We start from the raw sequence: 19,707 nt of genomic DNA on the forward strand, positions 1-19,707 counted from the left end.
CTCCTTGAGATTCTGAGAAACACAACTGGGGAGCCCACCCCCCTCATGATTCTGAAAGTGCCCCGGAGCCTCCACAGGCCTGTGGTTTCCCGGGCAGCCTGGGAGCCAGCCTGGCCCCGGGGTGGTGCGTGGTTAAGTGGCAAAGCCTGCGTCTTTGGGAGGCCCTCAGTGCGTTGGGCATCGCAGCAGGTGTGCAGGGAGAGCCCCCGTGACAGCTCTCCAGCCACACGGTACCAGTTCTCCCAGAGCATCTTGGCCACCGATGCTCAGGGTGAGGGTGACGGCACTAGTTCCTCCGTGCTTAGGCCACCCCATTTGGCCGAGATTGCAGCCTGGTGGGCTGACTCTTGCCCTCACAAAGGTCTCATTGGACCTTCAAATTTTTAAAAATGTTGAGCCGGTGTTAATAAAACTTGGGGTTTTCATAGAGAAGTCCAGATTCCAGACTTCTGTTTAAAAGTGGCAAATCTGGTATCCCGGCCTCAATTTCTTGGCCGGGGCCCTGTGCCTGTGCCTGTGGGCGCGGCCTGTGTCCCCTCGAGCTGCCTGGTGCCCACCAGCCCTGTGTCTGCTTCTCTTGCTTTTCATCATTCTTCTTACAGAGATATTTCTTTTAAGTAAACATTTCTATTTCTCTCATAGAAAAAACAAATTGCTACCAAAGATGGGTTATGGGGAAAATGAGCCAAGATGGTTCTTGCAGGAAAACGAGAGGGTGTTTCTGTGCACCTCCTGTGCAGACCCTAGCCCCGACCCACTCCCATCCAAGGAACAGCTCTCATGGGATGGCAGTTTGTGACATCTACCTTGCCCAGATGTAGTCTTTCTTAAAGACAGTATTTCCCACGTCTGTTGTCCCACTAGATTCTAGGGGGAAAGAACCTATGCAAAACTAAGTTTGGAAACAATGAATCCAGTAACCAAGGTCTCTGTACTACAGGGCTCTTCAGAGCCTTTATTGTGTGGATATAAAATTGTGAATCTCAAATATGTGGCTTCAGTGTAACTCAGTGTCCCCCCCCCCCACACCCCATTTATCGAGCAGTTTCCCAACTTCTCCGGCCAGGGAGCCCTCTGGGAGACTGTGCTGTGGTTTGGAGCACCCTCGACTTCTGGGTGCTGGCCACTGCATTCAGATTTGGGATTCTGTTCCCTGGCTGCACCTGCTGCCATCCCAGATGCACTGGGGGCCCCCCAGAGATGTGGACTTTGCTTCTGCCAACTTTTCATTGAGATTTGAGTCCTCTGCACTGTATGGGACCCTGGCCACTTGCTCAGAAGCAGCTTGGATTGAGAAAGCTGGCAACGCAGCAAGGGCCTGCGATCTGGGGTTGGTTTGTGGCTGTGGGTATTTGGGGGGCTTCCCCGGTGCTGTAATTCATTCCTCTGCTCCAGGATGATGAGCCATTTTGCAGCGACTCTTAGTTGCTGTGAGCTTACAGAGCAAGAGAAGAGGTACCTGGGGAGAGCAGAACCGCATGTGTAGGTGTGCACACATACCCTGGGTTCATGCCCTTTGTCGCTATTAGTTTAAATTTGGAAGGAGCTGGGTAGTTCAGGAGGCAGGGGGCATGCCTCTGACTGGCAAGAGTGGGGAATTGTTTCCACAACTCGAGTGTTGCAAGGATTGGTTCTTGGGGGGTCAGTAGGGAGATGCTTGTTGCTCTCTCTAAGCTGGGCACACGGTACGGTGTCCTTCTTGCCTAGGAAATGCGTTTGTCTCTTTGCCCAGTCATAGGAAGGCAGTTCCTGGACCAGCTGCCAGCCTTGATCTCCTGAGCTCCCTGGGCTATTTCTGAGAAGGCCAGAGTGTATTGCCCGCCCAAGGATGTCTGAACTAATTAGCCCATTAGCGCCGATGGGCCTCACATCATGCATTTGGAGCTGTCTGCTAATTATGCCTTGAATGTGATTTTAGTTAAACGATTGGGGGGCTCTCCCAGGGCTGCTCTCCCTACAGCCGTCCCTCAGGCCTGTGCCTAGAGCCCCAGCCAAGACAAGATTCGAGATTCGCCAGTGTCCTGGGGAAGAACGGCCCCCCAGGGAGCAAGGGAGTTTGGATCTTGCAGGTGCCCATTTCCAGACCGAGGTCTTCACAAAGTCGTGACTGCCTTACATGTGCCAGACGCCCCTGGGTGTGAGCAGCTGGGGCCGGTTGCCTTTCAGTGGTCCTCACACACATTCTGGAAAGAGACTTTGATGGGTATCCTGGGTCCAAATGCTGCTGCGTAACGTAGGGAAAGGTGCCTGATGCGGTGGGAAGGCCACTTGCTTCCTGGATGCAGCAGGCTGCAGACCCGAGGCCGGCCAGCTGCCAGGTGCGGATTGGGCCGTAAGTGCTCTGTCGCTCCCCTTCAGGATTCGTGCGGCTACTGACTTGGGTGTTAGGCTGAGTGGGCTGCCTGAGGGAGGTCACTTCTTTGTCACCCTCAATGAGAGGAAGCAGTGTTTATTCTCTGACCTTGAATCTGACTGGGTCCCAGAACTGCTCCAACCAGTAGCGGGCAGTGGAAGGGGCACCTAAGAAGTCCAGGCAGCTGCTTCTGTGCTGTCAAGACCCTTAGGCTGCTGTAGAAGTCTAGCCACCTTTGCTGGTGAAACAGAGAGGGCACATGGGGCGGGGTGGGGGGCTCAGAGACAGAATGGAGCAAGAGAGAGACCCCATCATCCCGGCCTGCCAGCCGTCTCCACCAAGGTGCCATTTGGTATTCCAGCCCAGGGGAGCTCCTGATGATGGTGCCCAGCCTTCATCTGCCTGCTCCCATGCATGACTCAGATGTGACCTCAGAGCTGTCCGCTTGAGCCCAGCCACCGAACAGCATCATGAGAGATAATAAAGTGTGGTTTTAAGCCTCTGAGTTTGGGGGTGATTAGTTACATGACAACGGACAATTGAGAGAGAGGTGTAGCTTAATGTCAGGTGGCACAGAAGAAAGGCTGTGTGTCCTTGGCACATGGTGCAGCACTGCCTCCTAAGTGTGTAAGATAGCAGGGCAGGAGCGATAGGGAGTTTCACCTAAGGCACACGGTGTGCAGGTGTGGTGGGGCAGGTCTGTGGCTGCAGTTGTGACTCGATCCCTTTGTGGTGGAGAAGGTTCTAGGATTCAAACCCAAACACGAGAACTCCTCCACCATCCCTCACTCACGTGTGTTTCCCCTTCAAATGAGAAATGGGTTTAATCCAAAAATCTGAACTCCAAAATGCACCAAAATATGAAATTTTTTTAACCCAAACCTGATGCCAGAAGTGAAAAATTTCACATCTGACTTCATGTGACAGGTGGCCATTAAAACATGGGCACTAAAAATATTGCATAAAACTACTTTCAGGCTATGTGCATAAAAGTGTGTATGAAACATAAGTGAACTTTGTGTTTAGATTTGAGTCCCCTTTCCCCAGGTCTCTTAACATGTATGTCAAATATTCCAAACTGGAAAAGGTGAAAGTCTGAAACATTTCTGTCCCATTTTGGCTAGGGAGGACTCACCCTGTGGTAAGGACTTACCCTGTGAATGCTCAGGAAGTCTTTTCCAATGTCAAAAGAGAACAGCAGGATAGTGGGTGTGTTAACTTGCTGTGTAACAAACCACCCCAAGACTTAGTGACTTCAAACAAATGTTTGTTATCCCTCCTGGTCATTGGATTGGTTTGCACCATATCATCAAACTAGACTGGTCTGAGTAGGGCTGAGCAGATCAGGATTGGGCTGAGCTGAACTGGGTTGGGCTCGGCTGAGCTGGGTTGGGTTGAGCTGAGCAGGGTTAGACTGAGTTGATCAGGGTTGGTCTCAGCTGATCTGTGGGTCCCCTGGGCTCAGTTGATGTGCATTTGGCTAAGCCAATCTAGGCTGATCTGGATAGATCTAGAATGATTAGGTTGGGCTTGCTCATGCTTCTGGGGACAGTTGACAGGTTGGCTGGTTTAGAACAGAGTCAGCCTGGATGAGTTGTCTGCTCTTCATGAGGATTTCACCTGTGTCCCACAGGCAGCCCAAGCCTGGGCGTCTCTCGTCACAGTGACAGGCCTCAGAGTGGAAGTGGTAATCCCGAGTGCTGTGATAGTGCTGCATCACGGGTACCACTGTCCCTTGGCCAGAGCAGGTCCAAGCAGCTAAGCCCAGACTCAGTGTGGGGAGAACACCACCAAAGGATGTGGGTTTCAGGGAGGCGTGGACAAATTGGAGCCACCAGGGGGTGGAGCAGTAGTCAGGCGGACTCCTGTGGAGACAGCCACTTTTCTAATGTGTAACTCTGGGCAGTGTTCATCCTGTGTCTCGACTTATTTATAAAATGGGCATTATCGCTAATCAAAGGAATGTCACAAGGAATTAAAAAGAGGATAAATAGAAAGCATGTGGCACACAGAGTTTGGCACAGAGTAAACGCTTGATAATGTTCCAAATTTTAAAATGTCAGCCATCTTACAGGTGACCCTTGGTCACAGGTGTGATGGGGAGCCGCTTCAAAAGACACTCTACATCTGAATTCCAATCAACGAGAGCTTTATTTACCTGGCCGGGGACTGTCACCCGCCCGTAGAGACTGAGGCTCTGTGGGAGAAGAGCAGTTTCCTGGCCTGTAACCTGGGAACTTAAAGACGAAAACCACAACTCAGGGGTTTTCCTTAGCGTCACGCAAGCCACCCAGTCACAGGAGCTAAGGCAGCAACGAGCTCAGCACCTCACAGTCACAAGTTGGGTTTGGGCAGGTGGTAGACAACCGTGTCCTGAGCAGGTGGTTAGCGGGAATGAGAATCTACTTCAAAGCCTTGGGTCACCAAGACCACCACATCCTGGGCTGAGAGTATTCTGTGGGGTACAAAGTACAGAGAACAATATATTATAAGAAAACAGCTTTCATTTCAGTTTCTCAGAAACAGCTCTTGTAACATTTTTCTTTTTTATATAGAAGGCAGCAAAACGGAGTCTTAGGCCTGTCTATGACAGTCCTTGCTTTATAATTGTCTTATCTCACTTATCAAAATTTATACCTATAATCTATATTTTTTACTAATCTATAACCTATAGCTTACATTTTTTTCTTTAAATTTTTTTGTAGTTGTAGATGGGCAGAATGCCTTTATTTTACTTATTTATGTTTATGGGGTGCTGAGGATCGAACCCAGTGCCTCACGCCTGCTAGGCCATTACTCCACCACTGAGCCCCAGCCCAGCCCCCATTCTTATTGATGGTGTCTTAACAGTTCGCACCACAACGACAGGCACAGGGTTATTGGTAGCTGGCTACCGGGGCTTTGGTTTCTTAAACCTTCATGGATAAAACAAGGGTCTGTGCCATTTGAGGTGGCCCCTGATGAGCCCGTTCTCTGTGACTGTGGACAGCAGGGGCCCCCCAATAGCCCTTCCCTGGACACCCTCTTGTACCTGTGGATCTGAGGGCTCTGCACTTCCGTGTGTCAGTGGTCACACGTCCCAGGTGCCCAACCTCGGCTTCCAGATGTAGATCTAGGTGCACAGATGAACTCAGAATTTGTTCCTTCAAGTCCCTTCACTTCAATCCTTGGAGAAGGTCCTGGGGGGCTGTGGGGAAGCATCATCAGATTCAAATTGCGACCACCCCATGTCTACCGCCATTCTGACGCTGAGGGATGGAGAAGGGTTACTGAAGTCTGTATTACATGTTTAGCAGGAGTAGGGGCCGGGAACGCTTGCGGTTCCAGGTCTGTGTGCTCAGGAGCTGGCCCGGGCCTTGGTGGGAGCAGAGGAGATGGTACCCCACAGCTGGACTCTGTCAGGATCCTGGAGACAGGGTCCCTGCCTGCCAAGGAATTCTGGCCTCAGTCTGAGAGGAGGCTGCTTTGGAAGCACATCCCGGGCCCTGGAAGAATCCAAGCACCCTGGGCAGCAGGCCCGACGAGGACTCGGGCTGGAATGCCAGGAATCAAAAGCTGGCCTGACTTCTGAGGCCTCGGAGCTGGCTCTCTGGAGCCTGGTGGCCTCCAGATCCAGCCGCCAAGCGTTTATCCCAGCAGGGCCTCCCCCCTCCCCAGCCTGCGCTCAGAGCCTCACCGCCCCCTGTACCCAGGCCCTGGAGCTGGACACGGAGGTCATCCCCCGTCCAGTTAATGGTGGGGAACACAATGTCAGGAGAGCAGGAGTGACAACAGCTGCCCGTCAACAAGGAACTCCCAAGGGTCCCCGACGCCCAGCGCCAGCTCCCCCTCTCACTGAGCTGTGGCTGTGGCCTTAGTCCAGTTGGTCCTTCGAGTTCAGGACTTTGTGTGGGGCTGGCGTGGCGCGAGGCGCTGTTCAGAGAGTGTGGCTGTGTCTTCACGATCCAGACAAGAGTCGGAGGCCCAGCGTGGCGGGTGCCCCCCCGGGGCACCGGGTGTTGAACTCTGGGGGTCAGGCACTGCCCTCTGCCCTGCTGCCTCCGGGCTGGCCCTTATTTCCCTGGTGTCCGACATTTGAGAAGCCAGGTTCCTGTCAGGGTTTCCCATGTTTTACCTTGTGCTTCTCTGGGAAGAGGAAAATTGCAGTTCCTTGAAGTCGCTGCCAAGTGGGGTCCAGTTAGCCAAGGCCTTGGCCCCCCGTGGAGCGTGCGGGGCACTTCCTCCAGGCCCTCTCAGCTTGAGAAAAATCGGGTCCCAGAGGCCACCCTACCATCCCCAGCCAGGGGTCAGCTAGCTCTGCTGCTGCCTGAGGACGGAGCTGTGCCCTGCATCAGTGACCAGGATAAGGGTGGGTCGGGCTGGAGGGTTAGAAGTAGGTCCCATGGTCCGCTCAGACTGTTAGGGCCTCAGAGGCTTCCTGGGCCATAGCTGTCCCCAACAGCTTGTGCAGGGTGGAGAGGGGAACACACCCACCTTGACGTCCTCCAGTGGGTGGAGAAAACGTCTTCGTGGCCAGGAGTGGCAGCTGTAATCCCGGTGGCTCAGGAGGCCAGGGCAGGAGGATCACGAGTTCAAAGCCAGCCTCAGCAACTTAGTGAGGCGCTAAGCAACTCAGTGAGACCCCGACTCTAAATAAAATACAAAATAGTGGCTCAGTGGTTGAGCACCCCTGGGTTCAGTTCCTGGTACCAAAACAACAAAACTTCTTCCTGGACTTGGGATCAGAGGGGAAAGTCCACCCCATTAGGCTGCTTTCCCGGTGACCTAGGAGTCTGCTCCAGTGCATCGTATAAGGAAGGTCTCCCAGGCTTTGGTTGAATGCCTCCTGTGACGGGGAGCTCACTGCTTGAGTGGGTGGCTGCACTCCTGCAATAGAAAATTTGGACCTTCCTGCTGTTGGTCCTGCTCCCAGGGGCACCCAGCATGGCCTTCTCCTTCCACTGAGGGGTTCTTCTTCCCCTGGGAAGGCAGGGACCTGGCTGCTCCCACCCTCTCTCTCAGGTCACCTAGGTTCTTAGCAGATCCTAATAAAGTTCCCTCTCCTTCACTGTAATACTACCCGCTCTGCCACCAAACTGTGTGCCCTGGAGTAAGTTGCTTAGCCTCTCTGAGTCTTAGTTTCTTTATAAAAAGGGCACATCCATACCTTAGATATGGCTTAGAATAAAAGTTTAAAATGATGATTTAACTGCAGATATTATAGCTCTCAGCTTCTCATAACCTTACAGTTAGACCTGTTCCAGAGCTGAGGTGTGGGCCAGGGGCCCTGACTGGCTGTTTCTTAGTTGTTTCGCGTTTTTTCTGTGTATTTTTTATTTGTGCGTTATAGTTGTGCATAATGGTGGGATTTGTTGTGACGCATTTGTACATGGACAGTGTAGCCATCTGATTTGGCCAATATTATTCCAATATTTCCCTTCACTTCCCGCTTCCCTCCCCCACCTCCCTTTCCTCTATTCTATTGACCTCCCTTTGATTTTCATGAGATCCCCCACCTTTCTTTTCCGTTTTCCTCTCTAGCATCCACAAATGAGAGAAAACATACAACCCTTGACCTTGTGAGTTTGGTTTATTTTATTTAACATAATGTTTTCAAGTTCCATCCATTTTCCTGAAAAGGACCTAACTTCATTTTTCTTCATGACTGTATAGAACTCCATTGTGTATATACCCCCACGTTCTCTATCCGTTCATCCACTGATGGACACCTGGGCTGGTTCCGTAGTTTGGCTATTGAGAACTGTGCTGCTGTAAACATGGGTATGCATGTGTCACTGTAGTACGATGACCTTAATTCTTAAATACCGAGGCGTGGTACAGCTGGGTCATATGGTGGTTCTGTGCTTAGCCTTTGGGGGAGGCTCCATACTGATTTCCCTAGTGGTTGGACTAATTTCCAGTCCCGCTAACAGTGTAAAAATGTCCCTTTTTCTCTACGTCCTCGCCAGCATTTATGATCGCCCGTGTTCTTGATGACTGTCATTCTGACGGTAGTGAGACGGAGCCTCAGTGAGGCTGTGGTCAGCATCTCCCTGCTCGCCGACAGTGTTGGACGTGTTTTCATGGACTGTTGGCCACTTGTGTCTCTCCTTGTTGTCTCTCTGTCTGATGCCACTGGTCCCACTGCAGCACACTGGCGAGAGGGCACAGCCTCCTGCACCCAGGTGGCCTCGGTTTGGATCCCGGGGCTGCCACTTGTAAGGCACTTGGTCAAGTTTCTTAGCTGCTCTGTGCCTCAATTTCCTCCTCAGTGAAGTGGGGCAGTAGCAGTGTCCACCTCGTGGTCACTGTGACAGTGAATGAGTTGGTGAGCACAGAATACTTAGGCTGGTGTCTGGCCCGGGGTCGGTGTGGCAGGTGGTTCTGTCTCTTTCTGATTTGCTGGGACCTCACTCACTGTGCCTAGAAGTCCGGCCTGCTCCAACCCGGCATCCCGGGACCCTGCGGGTTCAAGTTCAAGTTCCCGGCTGTCTCCTCGCTAAGCTTCCTTCCCTCCCCGTCTCCCCACCTTCCTTTCTTTCCTATTTATTATTAAAAGGAAAAAAAAATTCAGACACACGCAGAACTACAACACAGAGACGAGTCTTCTTGTCCCCGCCGCCGAGGTACAGCTACCGTAGACTTCCTGACTTTCAAGCTGAACTTCATCGTTCTCTCCGCGGGGCCTCCCTAGGCCACTGTCCCTGGAGCCAGTGGCTCTGAGGACATTGTCAAAGGCAATGCATTGTAGCCCTCGCACTCCTGTGGATTCTTTGGCTTGGCTGCTCTGCCGTCCACCGTGCCCCGAGGGGCCACACAGTGAAACCCTGTGCCCTGCCACTTGCAGTGGGCTCCATTTGCTGGTCAGGGCCACTGCCCAGGCAGGGCTGCGCCTTGCTGTAATTAGGGGGGCCACTTTGAGGGCTGAATCTGGGTGGCTAATGCTCCCCTCTAAAGGCATCCGGCCCCTCGATCACGAGGAGCCTGCCTGGTGTCAAATGCTCTTTTGACCTTGGGATTATAGGTGACCTCTCCTGCCGGTCCAGCCCTCCCGTTTTGGGGAGAGGCCCGACTTTTATCTCCTTGCATGGATCCTTTTCTGCTGGTACAGAGAAGACCGAATGCACGGGTCCTCCCTGTGCAACGGCACATTCCCAGCGGGGGGACAGAAATACCCACGTCCTGGGTTCATGACCAACACAGACCGAGGACCTTTTGAAATGGTCGTCCTTTTTCTGGGGATCATCCTTCTCTCGCATCGCGGGTACATCTGCCGGCCACTCTGTGTTCAAAGTACTTTCCAAATGTCCCGACAGCTCCATAAGGTAGATGTCACATTCCTGATATGGAGGAGGAAGCTGGGACCCCAGGAAGTCCAAGAATCTGCCCAGCTCCGTGCAGATGGGAAAGGACAGCCAGCCTGCAGCCCCTAGGGGGTCGGGGGCAGCTGGAGGCCCCATCGCCCCTGGCAGGGCTGTGTTCCATGGTCTCGTGGCCATTAGGGTCCTACCCACTTTAAAACTGACCTGGTCATTGTTGGTTTTTGAAGGGCAGATTGTCAGGTGGAGGCTGGGAAGGTTTCTCCTGGGCGACGTGCAGGGGAGCTGGCCGTCTGTCCCAGCAGGGACAGGTTGAGCTCACCTAATCTGAATCTGAGATGCTCCAAGGTCCAGAACTTCCTGAGCGCTGCCCGGGTGCCACATGTGGAAAACCCCCTGCATGAAACTCGGCTCTGTGCACAGAATTATTTAAAAATATCGTAAGAAACGAACATCGGGCTCTAGGTCACAGGAGTCTATGAAACACAAACAGGTTTCGTGTTTGGACTTGGGTCCTGTTGCCAAGATGACCTCATCCTGGGCAGAATCTGAAATCCAGATCCAGGCGTGTGGCCCCGGACATTTGGACAAGGGATGCTCACCTGCACCCATCGCTGTCCCTAGTCTGCATCTGAGCTTTTCTGCCGGCAGCTCCTGGTGCGGGGTTCCTGGGAGGGCGGGGTTCCTGGGAGGGCGGGGTTCCTGGGAGGGCGGGGTTCCTGGGAGGGCGGGGTTCCTGGGAGGGCGGGGTTCCTGGGAGGGCGGGGTTCCTGGGAGGGCGGGGTTCCTGGGAGGGCGGGGTTCCTGGGAGGGCGGGGTTCCTGGGAGGGCGGGGTTCCTGGGAGGGCGGGGTTCCTGGGAGGGCGGGGTTCCTGGGAGGGCGGGGTTCCTGGGAGGGCGGGGTCTGCACGGCTGAGCCTGGTGCAGGGAAGCCGTCAGTCCCCGCCCTCCATTTCCTCCTCAGGGGGGTGACTGAGGCGGACCCCCCAGCCCTCAGGCAGCCTTCCCCCACCCAGGCTCTTCTCCCTGCGGGTGGGTGGGCCTGGGAGGGCCGGGCAGGACTTCAGAGGGTTTGGGCTGGCTGGAGGAGGCAGCCCGGAGGGCTGAGGAGCAGGAGGGATCCTGTGGAACTAGAGAGGGACCGTGCCATCTGGCCTGCAGTGACGGCCAGGGCGCTGACCTCAGGCCTGGCTGGACCAAGCGCTCAGGGGGGAGGCTGCCCTGGTGTAGGCAGGGGGACTGCGTGGGAGGGCCAGGCCACTCCAGGGGACGCTGTCCGCACGGTGGGTGGAATGGCCTGGGACGTGGGCGGGACGGGATGGCCCGGGGCTCAGCGTGGTGGGTCCCTTTGCACCTGCCCAATTTGCATTCTGGGCAGTGACTTGGCTGCTGCCGAGGACGGCGCTGGCAGGGGCTGCGGGAGGCACCGGGCCTGGGTTTGGAGCAGGAGCCAGGGCGGGACAAGGCGCTGGTCCAGCCACACTGGCCTCAGATCAGTGGGAGCTGTCCTGCAGCCAGCAAGCTGCTGCCACCACTGCCCGGGGGCTGCTGGGTGGGCGGGGCCTCCCCAGGCCACTGTCCCTGGAGCCAGTGGCTCTGAGAACATTTCAGCATGTCCTGGGCCCCCCTCCGCTGCCCTTTCCTTCCCCGCTCTGTGGTCGTCCCACCCGTCCCCGTGTCCCCGTGTCCCCGTCCCTGCTTGACCTCTCACCCGGGATGGTTTGCTTGGCCCGTGGAGAAGGGACAGAGCTGAGGGACAAGGGGGTTGCCATCAGTCTGTCTGCCCGGTGGCATGTGCCAGGTTAGAAGGACTCTCAGTCACGGGAGGAGATGTAGGGGTCCTGTGGTCACCGGGCTCAGCTGCATCAGGAGACCAGAGACCCACAGGGTGCTGGGGGCCACAGCAGGGAACCCAATGGGGACCTCAGTGAGACTGGAATGGCTTCTCTGAGAGGGGACACTAAAGCTGACACTGACTTAGGAGGTGGCCACAGGGGGAGGGAGAGCTCGCAGGGCCAGGGCAGTGGAGGTCAGGGAGGGTGGAGGGGAGGGAGAGCCTGGTCACGGGGCTTTGGGGGTGGAGACGGCTTGTGGACGGGTGGTGGGCAGTACTTCTGCCGTCCATGTACCGTGACTGTTCCGGTCACCCCCCTTGTCCTGGCTGATTAGCAGCACCCACTTTCTCTCAGCGTTTCTGGGTGGAAGTTATGGGGGTGCCTGCTGTGGTTTGGATAAGTGTCGGGGTTCAGTGCTAAGGCCCAGTCCCCGGTGGCCCTTTGGGAGATGATGGAAGTTTGCAGAAGTGGGCAGAGTTGGAGGGCCTTTGGGTCATGGGGAATGTGCCCTCCAAGGGACCCCCTCCCTGGCAATGATGGACGTAGTATTGCTCCACCATATGTCCCCACCAAGGCCCCCCCGGAAACCCCTCCAGAGGCCCAAAGCCATGAGTCTGCCTGATCTTGTACTTGAGCCTCTCAAATATGAGCCAAAATAACCCTTTTTTCTTAATATGTTGATTGCCTCGGGCATGTGTTACAGTGACGGAAAACTGACTGACCCAAAAGCCCAAACATAGGAAGGTATCTGTGTTTTCCAGATCGGGAAACCAGGCTCACGGAGACTTGAGTTGGTTGTGCAGAGCTCTGGAAGGGGGATGGGCAGAGTGGGAATGGGAACTGAGCCTGTCTGACCGGAAAGCCTAGGGTTTCCCATAACCCCATGCTACCTGCCTCAAGGGACTGAGCCTGGACTTCGTGTCCAGCATTAGGCTAGGGGTGGGCAGGGTGGGTGGGCATAGAATGAGCAGAACTCATTCAGTGGCCCATGGCAGCAACCAGGCTCAAACTGGCATAAGCCAAAAGGGAAGATTTAGTGGTTTCCCATTATTGAAAAGTCTAGAGGTACTAGCTTCAGGCATGGTTTGATCTAGGGTCTCAAGTGATGTCATCAGGATCTATTTTCTCTTGCTTCACTTCTTAAGTCTATTTTTTGGGGGGCGGGGTGTACCAGGGATTGAACTTGGGGCACTCGGCCACTGAGCCACATCCTCAGTGCTATATTTTGCATTTTATTTAGAGACAGGGTCTCACTGAGTTGCTTAGTGTATCGCCATTGCTGAGACTGGCTTTGAACTTGCAATCTACTGCCTCAGCCTCCCAAGCTTCTGGGATCCCAGGTGTGTGCGCCACTGCGCCTGGCTACTTCTTAACTCTTTCTCCTCTGTGTTGGCTTATTTCTTAGCGAGGATCTTCCTGTGAAGAGGTGAAATGCCTCACAATGTGACATTCCTACTTACAAGAGCAGATGTCCTGGGACTGTATCTTTTTAACCTGGCTTTAATCATATACCCTGACCAATTCCTGGGCCTGGGGCTGGGCAGAGTCCTTACGGGTCAGGACCGGGTCACGTGCCCGCCCGTCCTCCTGCCTGTACCCCGGGGTTGAGAGTAAGGAGGGGTAAGTTAACACAGAATGTTTTTGTTATGAATCGATCATCTCAAACCCTGTGCTCCTATTTGAGTGTGGGATGAGCTTGTCCAAAATTCACATTTCGCTGAGTGTCCTGCATCTTATGGGTGAGCGTGGCTCTCCAAGGTAAATGGAAGTATTCCCAGAAGGACAGGGGGAGGGTAGGGGGCTTCCGAGTCTCGGATGTCCAGGAGCAAAGGGAAGGACAAAGAGCTCTCAGTCTTGGGTCCATAAAGGTGCAGTCTGTGAGGTTCCCTCAGAGCCGTGGGTGTTCCTGGGTGGGGAGGTGCTCCGAGGGCCTCACCCTGTGGTGGGGAGGGGGATTCCTGCAGGGGTGTCAGGGGGCGTGGGGTGGGAGAGAATGTCTGTCCATCCACCTGCCGTGCTGAGCCTTTAGCATTAGGCCCTTGGCCCTCACTAGGTCAGGCTGGCCCCATGTGACTGTTAACAGGCTGGACCACGGTCCCCTGGGTCTGTCTGAGAGTGAGCTGCTGGCCCTCCACTGGCCCGTCTGCTCCCTGTGAAGTCCCCAGGTGGGTCAGGGTTCCTCCCGACTCCCGGGGTGCTTCAGTGGGAACCTGTCCGAGGTCAGGCACCCCAGAAGCAGAGCCTGAGGTGGGGGTCATGTGCAGATGATTCATTAGGAACAGTCCCAGGGCAGGCCGGAGCAGGACACAGGATGGGGAGGCTAAGCCCAGGTGCCACTTAGGCCACGCCTTGGCTCTGCCCTGGCCCTGCGGGGAGCTCAGCTCGGTATAAAGGATGCCTGGGGTTTGTATGGATTCAGTGAATGGGCTTCAGCCTCCTGCATGGGCCACCTGTGTGTGTAGGGGAGGGGGCACTAGCAGTTCTCTGAACCTGCAGGCAAGGCCCTGGGGCAGGCCTCTGAGGAAGGCGCACAGGGAAGAGGGCCGAGGGGGCACATCTGGGAGGTGGGCCGCAGTCCCAGACCTCGACACCCAGGGAACATGCGCCAGGTGGGTGCTGGTCACTGACGGTGCGGGAAGCCCTGCCCCGCGGTCCCCCAAGGTCATGGGCCAAGCTTCCTGGACACAGGGCCCTGCGTGGGCAGCTCCTCTGCAGGCCAGGCTGCTGGTGGGGCTGGAGGCTCGGGCTGAGCCTTCGCTGGTCTTCTGCCGCCTGCTGGGGTCCTCTGGATCCTGACTGTGGCCCCGCAGCTGCCCTTTGGCTTTGCCGATGGACCTGCAGCGGGAGGACCCTTCCGAGGACCTCTCCACATGCCCTGGTCTCCCGAGAGCCTGACCCTCTCGCAGGACACAGCACCCCCCTCCCTCCTCATGTGTCCCCTTTTAGACCCTCTGTCTCGCCATCTGTGAAGGGGGACAGCTCAGCTGTTGGCCTCTGGGGGGCAGATTCGGGGACGGAGGGTACAGTCACTGCCACAGGTGTCTTCTCATCTTCAGGCCCATGAGCGGCCTCGGGCCTCCACGCTGGCCCCAGAGCCTCCTGCCAAGCTCCACGTGCCTCCCCGGGGGCCTCTCTCGATGATGTGGCCCCTGACGTGGGTTTCTGCCCAGACCCACGGAGGAGGCAGCTGCTTTCCGAATCCCACTGCTTTCTTCCTTGGTGACCAGTGGTGGCCGGGATGGGGATGGATGACCCGCAGCCCGCAGTGCCCCCTCGGCCAGCAAAGCCCTGTCTGCCGAGCATGACCACAAAAAGGGTCTCGCAGCCCCCCAGCTTCCTGTGTGTGGCGCCAAGGGCGCGGGCAGGCAGGTCGGGCAGGGCCTGTGGGGCCCTGTGTGCCCCGGTGGCTGTGGCAGAGCAGGGGCCCAGGTGGCCTGGGGCCTCTCCTCCCCTCCCAGCTGGATCAGAGTCAGTCAATACAGAGCGTGATGTTTGCCCAGCGCGTACTCCCTGGCCGCCCTCTCTTGGGGCTTTGATACATGCTATGTCAGATGGCAGTGAGCTCCCCAGAGAAAAATGAGGCTGAGCAGGGCTGAGGGAGTGTGGCAGGAGGAGACTCCAACTTTAAATACAGAGGTTCGGGAGAAGGCGACAAGATGAGAAGGTAACCAGGTGACAGTGAGCAAAAACTGAAAGGAGGGAGGGACTGTCGGGAGAGACAGTGTTCCATGCAGAGGGACCGGGAAGTGCAAAGGCCCTGAGGTAGGAGTGGGCCAAACATGAGAAGCAACAAGGAGGGCCAGGTGGCTTCAGCAGGGTAGGTGTGGCAGGAGTCAGGGAGGAGGCCAGGGAGGTGATGGGGCCTTGTGGGACATCGGTAGGACTCTGGAGAATTGGCCATGGAGCGGGTAGGGCAAGGGCAGTGCTAGAGTTTGGATCTTGAAAGTCCACCAAAGGCTCATGACCAAAGGATTTTCTCTGGACTTTGGTCCACCGGGCAGTGGCGGGACCTTGAGGAGGCGGGGCCCAGAGGGCAGCAGGTAGGTGACGGGGGTGTGCCCTGGACGGAGACTGGGGCTCTGAGCCCAGGCCACCATGAGGTGAGCAGCCCCTCCTGCCACACACCATGACGTGCCACCAAGAGACTGGGCTGAGCCACCATAGACAGAGATCCCTGGCACCAGGAGCCAAAGTACGCCCTTCCCCCATGAGGTGGGTCACAGTGATGGGGAGAAGAGAAAGTGAGGGTCGTCATCCTGGCGTGGCCTGAACCCAGGGCAGCTGTGGGGGCTGAGGGGGCAGCCGGAGGGCAGCTGTGCCGGGGTGGGGGCTCAAGGTTTGGAAGAGAAGCATCAGGTGACTCCAGGGGTCTGACCAGGGGCCAGGGAGGGGGAGCTGCCATCTGAGCACAGAGGTGACAGTCCTGTGTGGTGCCGGAGTCAGTTGGGACACATGAAGCTGGATCTTGGGGACTGACGTCTGGCCTGCAGTGGGGCCTCGCCATTCTTAATTTTTGGTGTGGGGGTGAATCCCGGGGACTGGACTTAGGGACACTGGGCCACTGGGCCCCATCCCAGCCCTGTTTTGTGTTTATTTAGAGACAGGGTCTCCCTGAGTTGCTGAGCGCCTCCCTATCGCTGAGGCTGGTTTTGAACTCGCCATCCTCCTGCCTCAGCCTCCCGAGCTGCTGGGATGACAGGCGAGCACCGCCGCGCCCGGCCCGCCATTCTTCTTAATGGAAAACCACTGTTTAAAAACGGATTTTTTAAAATGTAAAACTATTGGTGGAAGAGAGAGAGAGAGAGAGAGAGAGAGAGAAATTTGGAGTTGTGACCCTTGACTCAACCTGGGTTGGGTGGCGGAGTGGACAGGAGCTGGGGTCCACCTGCTGCAGGAGGGGAGAGTCCACCTGTGAGGGTGAGGGCTCTCCAGGGAGCGCGCAGCACCGGCCAGGGTCTGAGGTCCACGCTGGTGGCCTCACCTGTAGGAGGCTGCGGGAACTCTCAGTGGGGCAGGGGACGGAGGGGGCCGGGATCTGCGATAGAGAGGTCCCTCCTGAGCACTGGAGGGCTCTGGGGGTGTGTATGTAGCAGGACGGTCCCTGGGGCTGGCCCAGGTCCTTGGTCTCTTGTCCTCTCCAGGAAATGCGGACCCACGAGATGCGGGCAGGGAAGGACCTTATTGCATCTAGGAACTGGGCCGTTGAGGGCAGGAAGCCCAAACCCCACCACCCCCACCCCGAGGCCGCGTGAGGGTTCCAGGCGTCCCCTGGTGTCCAGGCCCCTGGGAGGTTGGCAGCTGGGCTGGCCCCACCCTGGGCCTGTGCACACCCCTTCCCCAGGGAGGGGCCCCTGGGCTGTGGGGGCACCGTGTGGTGGTGACAGTGCTGTGTGTTCCAGCGGCCTGACTCACAGCCACCTTGCTCTGTAGGCCACGGGGCCTGGACCCTGGCAGCCGACCTGGGCCTGTCCCCGAGCCAGAAGCTGCTGGCAGAAGCAGCTCCTCGGCCCCTTTGCCTCTGTGGCATGGGTCCTCTGTGTTATGGGTCTTCTGTGGCATGGGTCCTCTGTGGCATGGGTCCTCTGTGGCATGGGTCCTCTGTGTTATGGGTCCTCTGTGGCATGGGTCCTCTGTGTTATGGGTCCTCTGTGGCATGGGTCCTCTGTGGCATGGGTCCTCTGTGTTATGGGTCTTCTGTGGCATGGGTCCTCTGTGGCATGGGTCCTCTGTGGCATGGGTCCTCTGTGGCATGGGTCCCTGGTGCTACAGTGTGGCGGGCCAGCGCCAGGCAGGTCAGTGGCATGATGGACACTGGCGTGGCAGGGCCAGCAAGAGGGGCCACGGGGAGGGCGGAGACCCACTGAGTGCAGAGTGCAGGCCGCTGGCCCGAGATGGGGACGTGGGAGGCCCTTGGGATGGCTGCGGCTGTCTGGCTTTGCCCAGCCACCTGGTCCTGAGGATGATGGGGACAGGAGAGGGGGGCCCGGGCGGGGAGGGGCGTGGCTCCTGGGCAGGTTTCACAGGCTGGGTGCTGTGCACATGCTCCTGTCCCCTGCACAGCCACCTCCCAGGTGGTCCTGTCACTTCCATCTTCAGCTGAGGTCACTGAGACGCAAACAGGGGAGTCTTCTGTACAAAGTCACTCCGGGTTGAGTGGCCTGCTGTCCCCGGCCTGCGTGTCCTCCGGCCAGTGAGGGTGAGGCCAGGGCCCCGCTCAGGGCTGTTGGTGCCATTAGTGATGCACTTCCAGTGCCCTGCAGAGGACCTGACCAGTAACTGCTGGCCACTCGTCACCGAGGTCGTCCTAGGCTCATGGCCTCAGTTACACTGACCCCTCGGCAGACCCGGGGCTTCTGGTTCCCGCCGTAGGAGGCCTTTAAACGCTGCCTGTGGGAGAATCCCAGCCAGGCCAGCAGCAGTGTCCGTGCCCTGGCCTGCCTGGACACGCCCCTGCACTGGGCCACCTCCGGAGAGCTCTGGATGCCCCCAGTTTGAGACGAGAGCACTCTGGGCAGTGCCGAGACTGACCATTCTGTGTTGGCTCTGGCTCCCCACCCCGGCCACCGTGTTCCTCCAGACTTGGGAGTCACATTCCTCAACACGAGCCTTGAGGGGGCCCATGGCCAGTGGGCAGAGAGCCGGGCCTCCCCTGTGCTGGCCTTGCCCGGGCCTGCCCTCCTTCCAGTTGGAACCAGCCTGACCACGAGGGGGGCACAGGACTTCATCATCAGGCTCTTTAAATGACACAGTTCCCACCGGGCACCGCGGTACACGTCTGAATCCCAGCTGCTCAGGAGGCTGAGGCCGGAGATCGGGAGTTCAGAGCCAGCCTCAGCCACTTAGTGAGGCCCTAAGCAACTCAGTGAGACCCTGTGTCTAAATAAAACATTAAGAGGGCTGGGGTGTGGCTCAGTGGATAAGTGCCCCTGGGTTCAATCCCTGGTACCAAAAAATAATTAAAAAATAAATCATATAGCTCCCGAAGTTTGGTCCATGCATGTGGACTGGAGGTGGTGAGGGGTGCCATCTTCTGTCTCAGGGATTGTTTAATATGAATCATATTTAAAAAAACAAGCTCAACTAGGACTCCTATCCAGGACCGTACTGGTCTTACTGCTTACAGGAGGATTGGATAAAAAGAGAGATGGAGGGAGAGTAAGAGAGCAAAGCCAGTGTAGAGGAGGAGCGCGTGCTCATGGTGGCCCAGGTGGAAGATGGACAGTGCTGTGTAGATGCCCACAGCTGGCTGGGTTGATGGCCCAGGGAGTGGACCTGATGGTCCCTTTGCTGCCTCTGGCTGGCTTGTCCCCAAAGCGTGCAAACCCATCCCTAGGGACTTTGCCCTCAGGGGGTCTCAGGCCTGGGGGTCTGGAGTCCACCCTGCTGAGTTCTGCTGACCCACCTTGCTGGACACCCGCCTTCCCACCAGCAGCCCCTGGGGCCGGGAAGCAAGCTTGTGCTGGGTCCCTGGGTGGAGGGAGCCCGCGGCTGGGGATGGGCAGGGAGGCGCAGATCGGTCGCATCTCAGGCAGATAAAAATAGTCAGGAAGAAATGTGAGGAATTTTAATGGCTCTGTGTCTTTGGGGGCTGGAAGTCGCGCTCCCCGAAGGCCAAAGTGAGGGGCTGGCGGGAGGGTGGGGGACACAGCGCCGTGCTGGGGAGGGCAGACATTTGTCCCCACGGCCCTGGGTGTGGCGGGGAATGGTGGGCTCTGGCTTTGGGAGTCTGTGGCTGGGTTCTGGGGGCGGTGGGGCCAGGGCCTGGGGTTCAAGTCATGGTCGCTCCCCACGAGTTGCTGGAAGGACGGGGCAGTTGGTTCCGTGGCTCCTGTGACTTTCATTTCAGGACAGGCCGCAGGGGGCCCTGGCCCTGGGCCCCTCCAGCAGATGCTCTGAGCACCTCTCATGCAGCGGGCACCGTGCCAGAGCCCGCAGGGAGGGCGTCCTGAGGCTGTCCCTGTCCAGCGCTGGCCTCTGCCTGCTCTCCCCTGTCGCCGGGGGCTTCCTCTTCGAGGGAGCCAACTCCGGAAGCTGGAGGAGGGAGGAGACGCCGTCCTGGCACCGGAGAGGGTGCCTCCCACCAGCTTCTGCGAGGACGATGCTGGGGGGGACCCTGCTGGCCTGGCTGCCGTGGGGACAAGTGCTGGGCAGATGGAACCAAGGGCCACCACTGGTGACCTGTGGCCACACACTCGTGCTGTCCTGGGGAGTGGCTCAGGCC

General features: G+C 57.1%; 1 protein-coding gene across 3 annotated transcripts in view; it reads left to right on the top strand.

The window, feature by feature from the left end:
- Positions 1–19,707, top strand: part of Nkd1 (NKD inhibitor of WNT signaling pathway 1) — a 79,449-nt gene that overhangs the window by 28,567 nt on the left and 31,175 nt on the right. The gene's annotated exons all lie outside the window — the stretch shown is intronic.

This window comes from Marmota monax, unplaced genomic scaffold (genome assembly GCF_021218885.2).
Source record: "Marmota monax isolate L192 unplaced genomic scaffold, Marmota_monax_Labrador192_F-V1.1 WCK01_AAM20220418_F8-fsc00024, whole genome shotgun sequence".
In the NCBI taxonomy this organism is placed as follows: Eukaryota; Metazoa; Chordata; class Mammalia; order Rodentia; family Sciuridae; genus Marmota; species Marmota monax.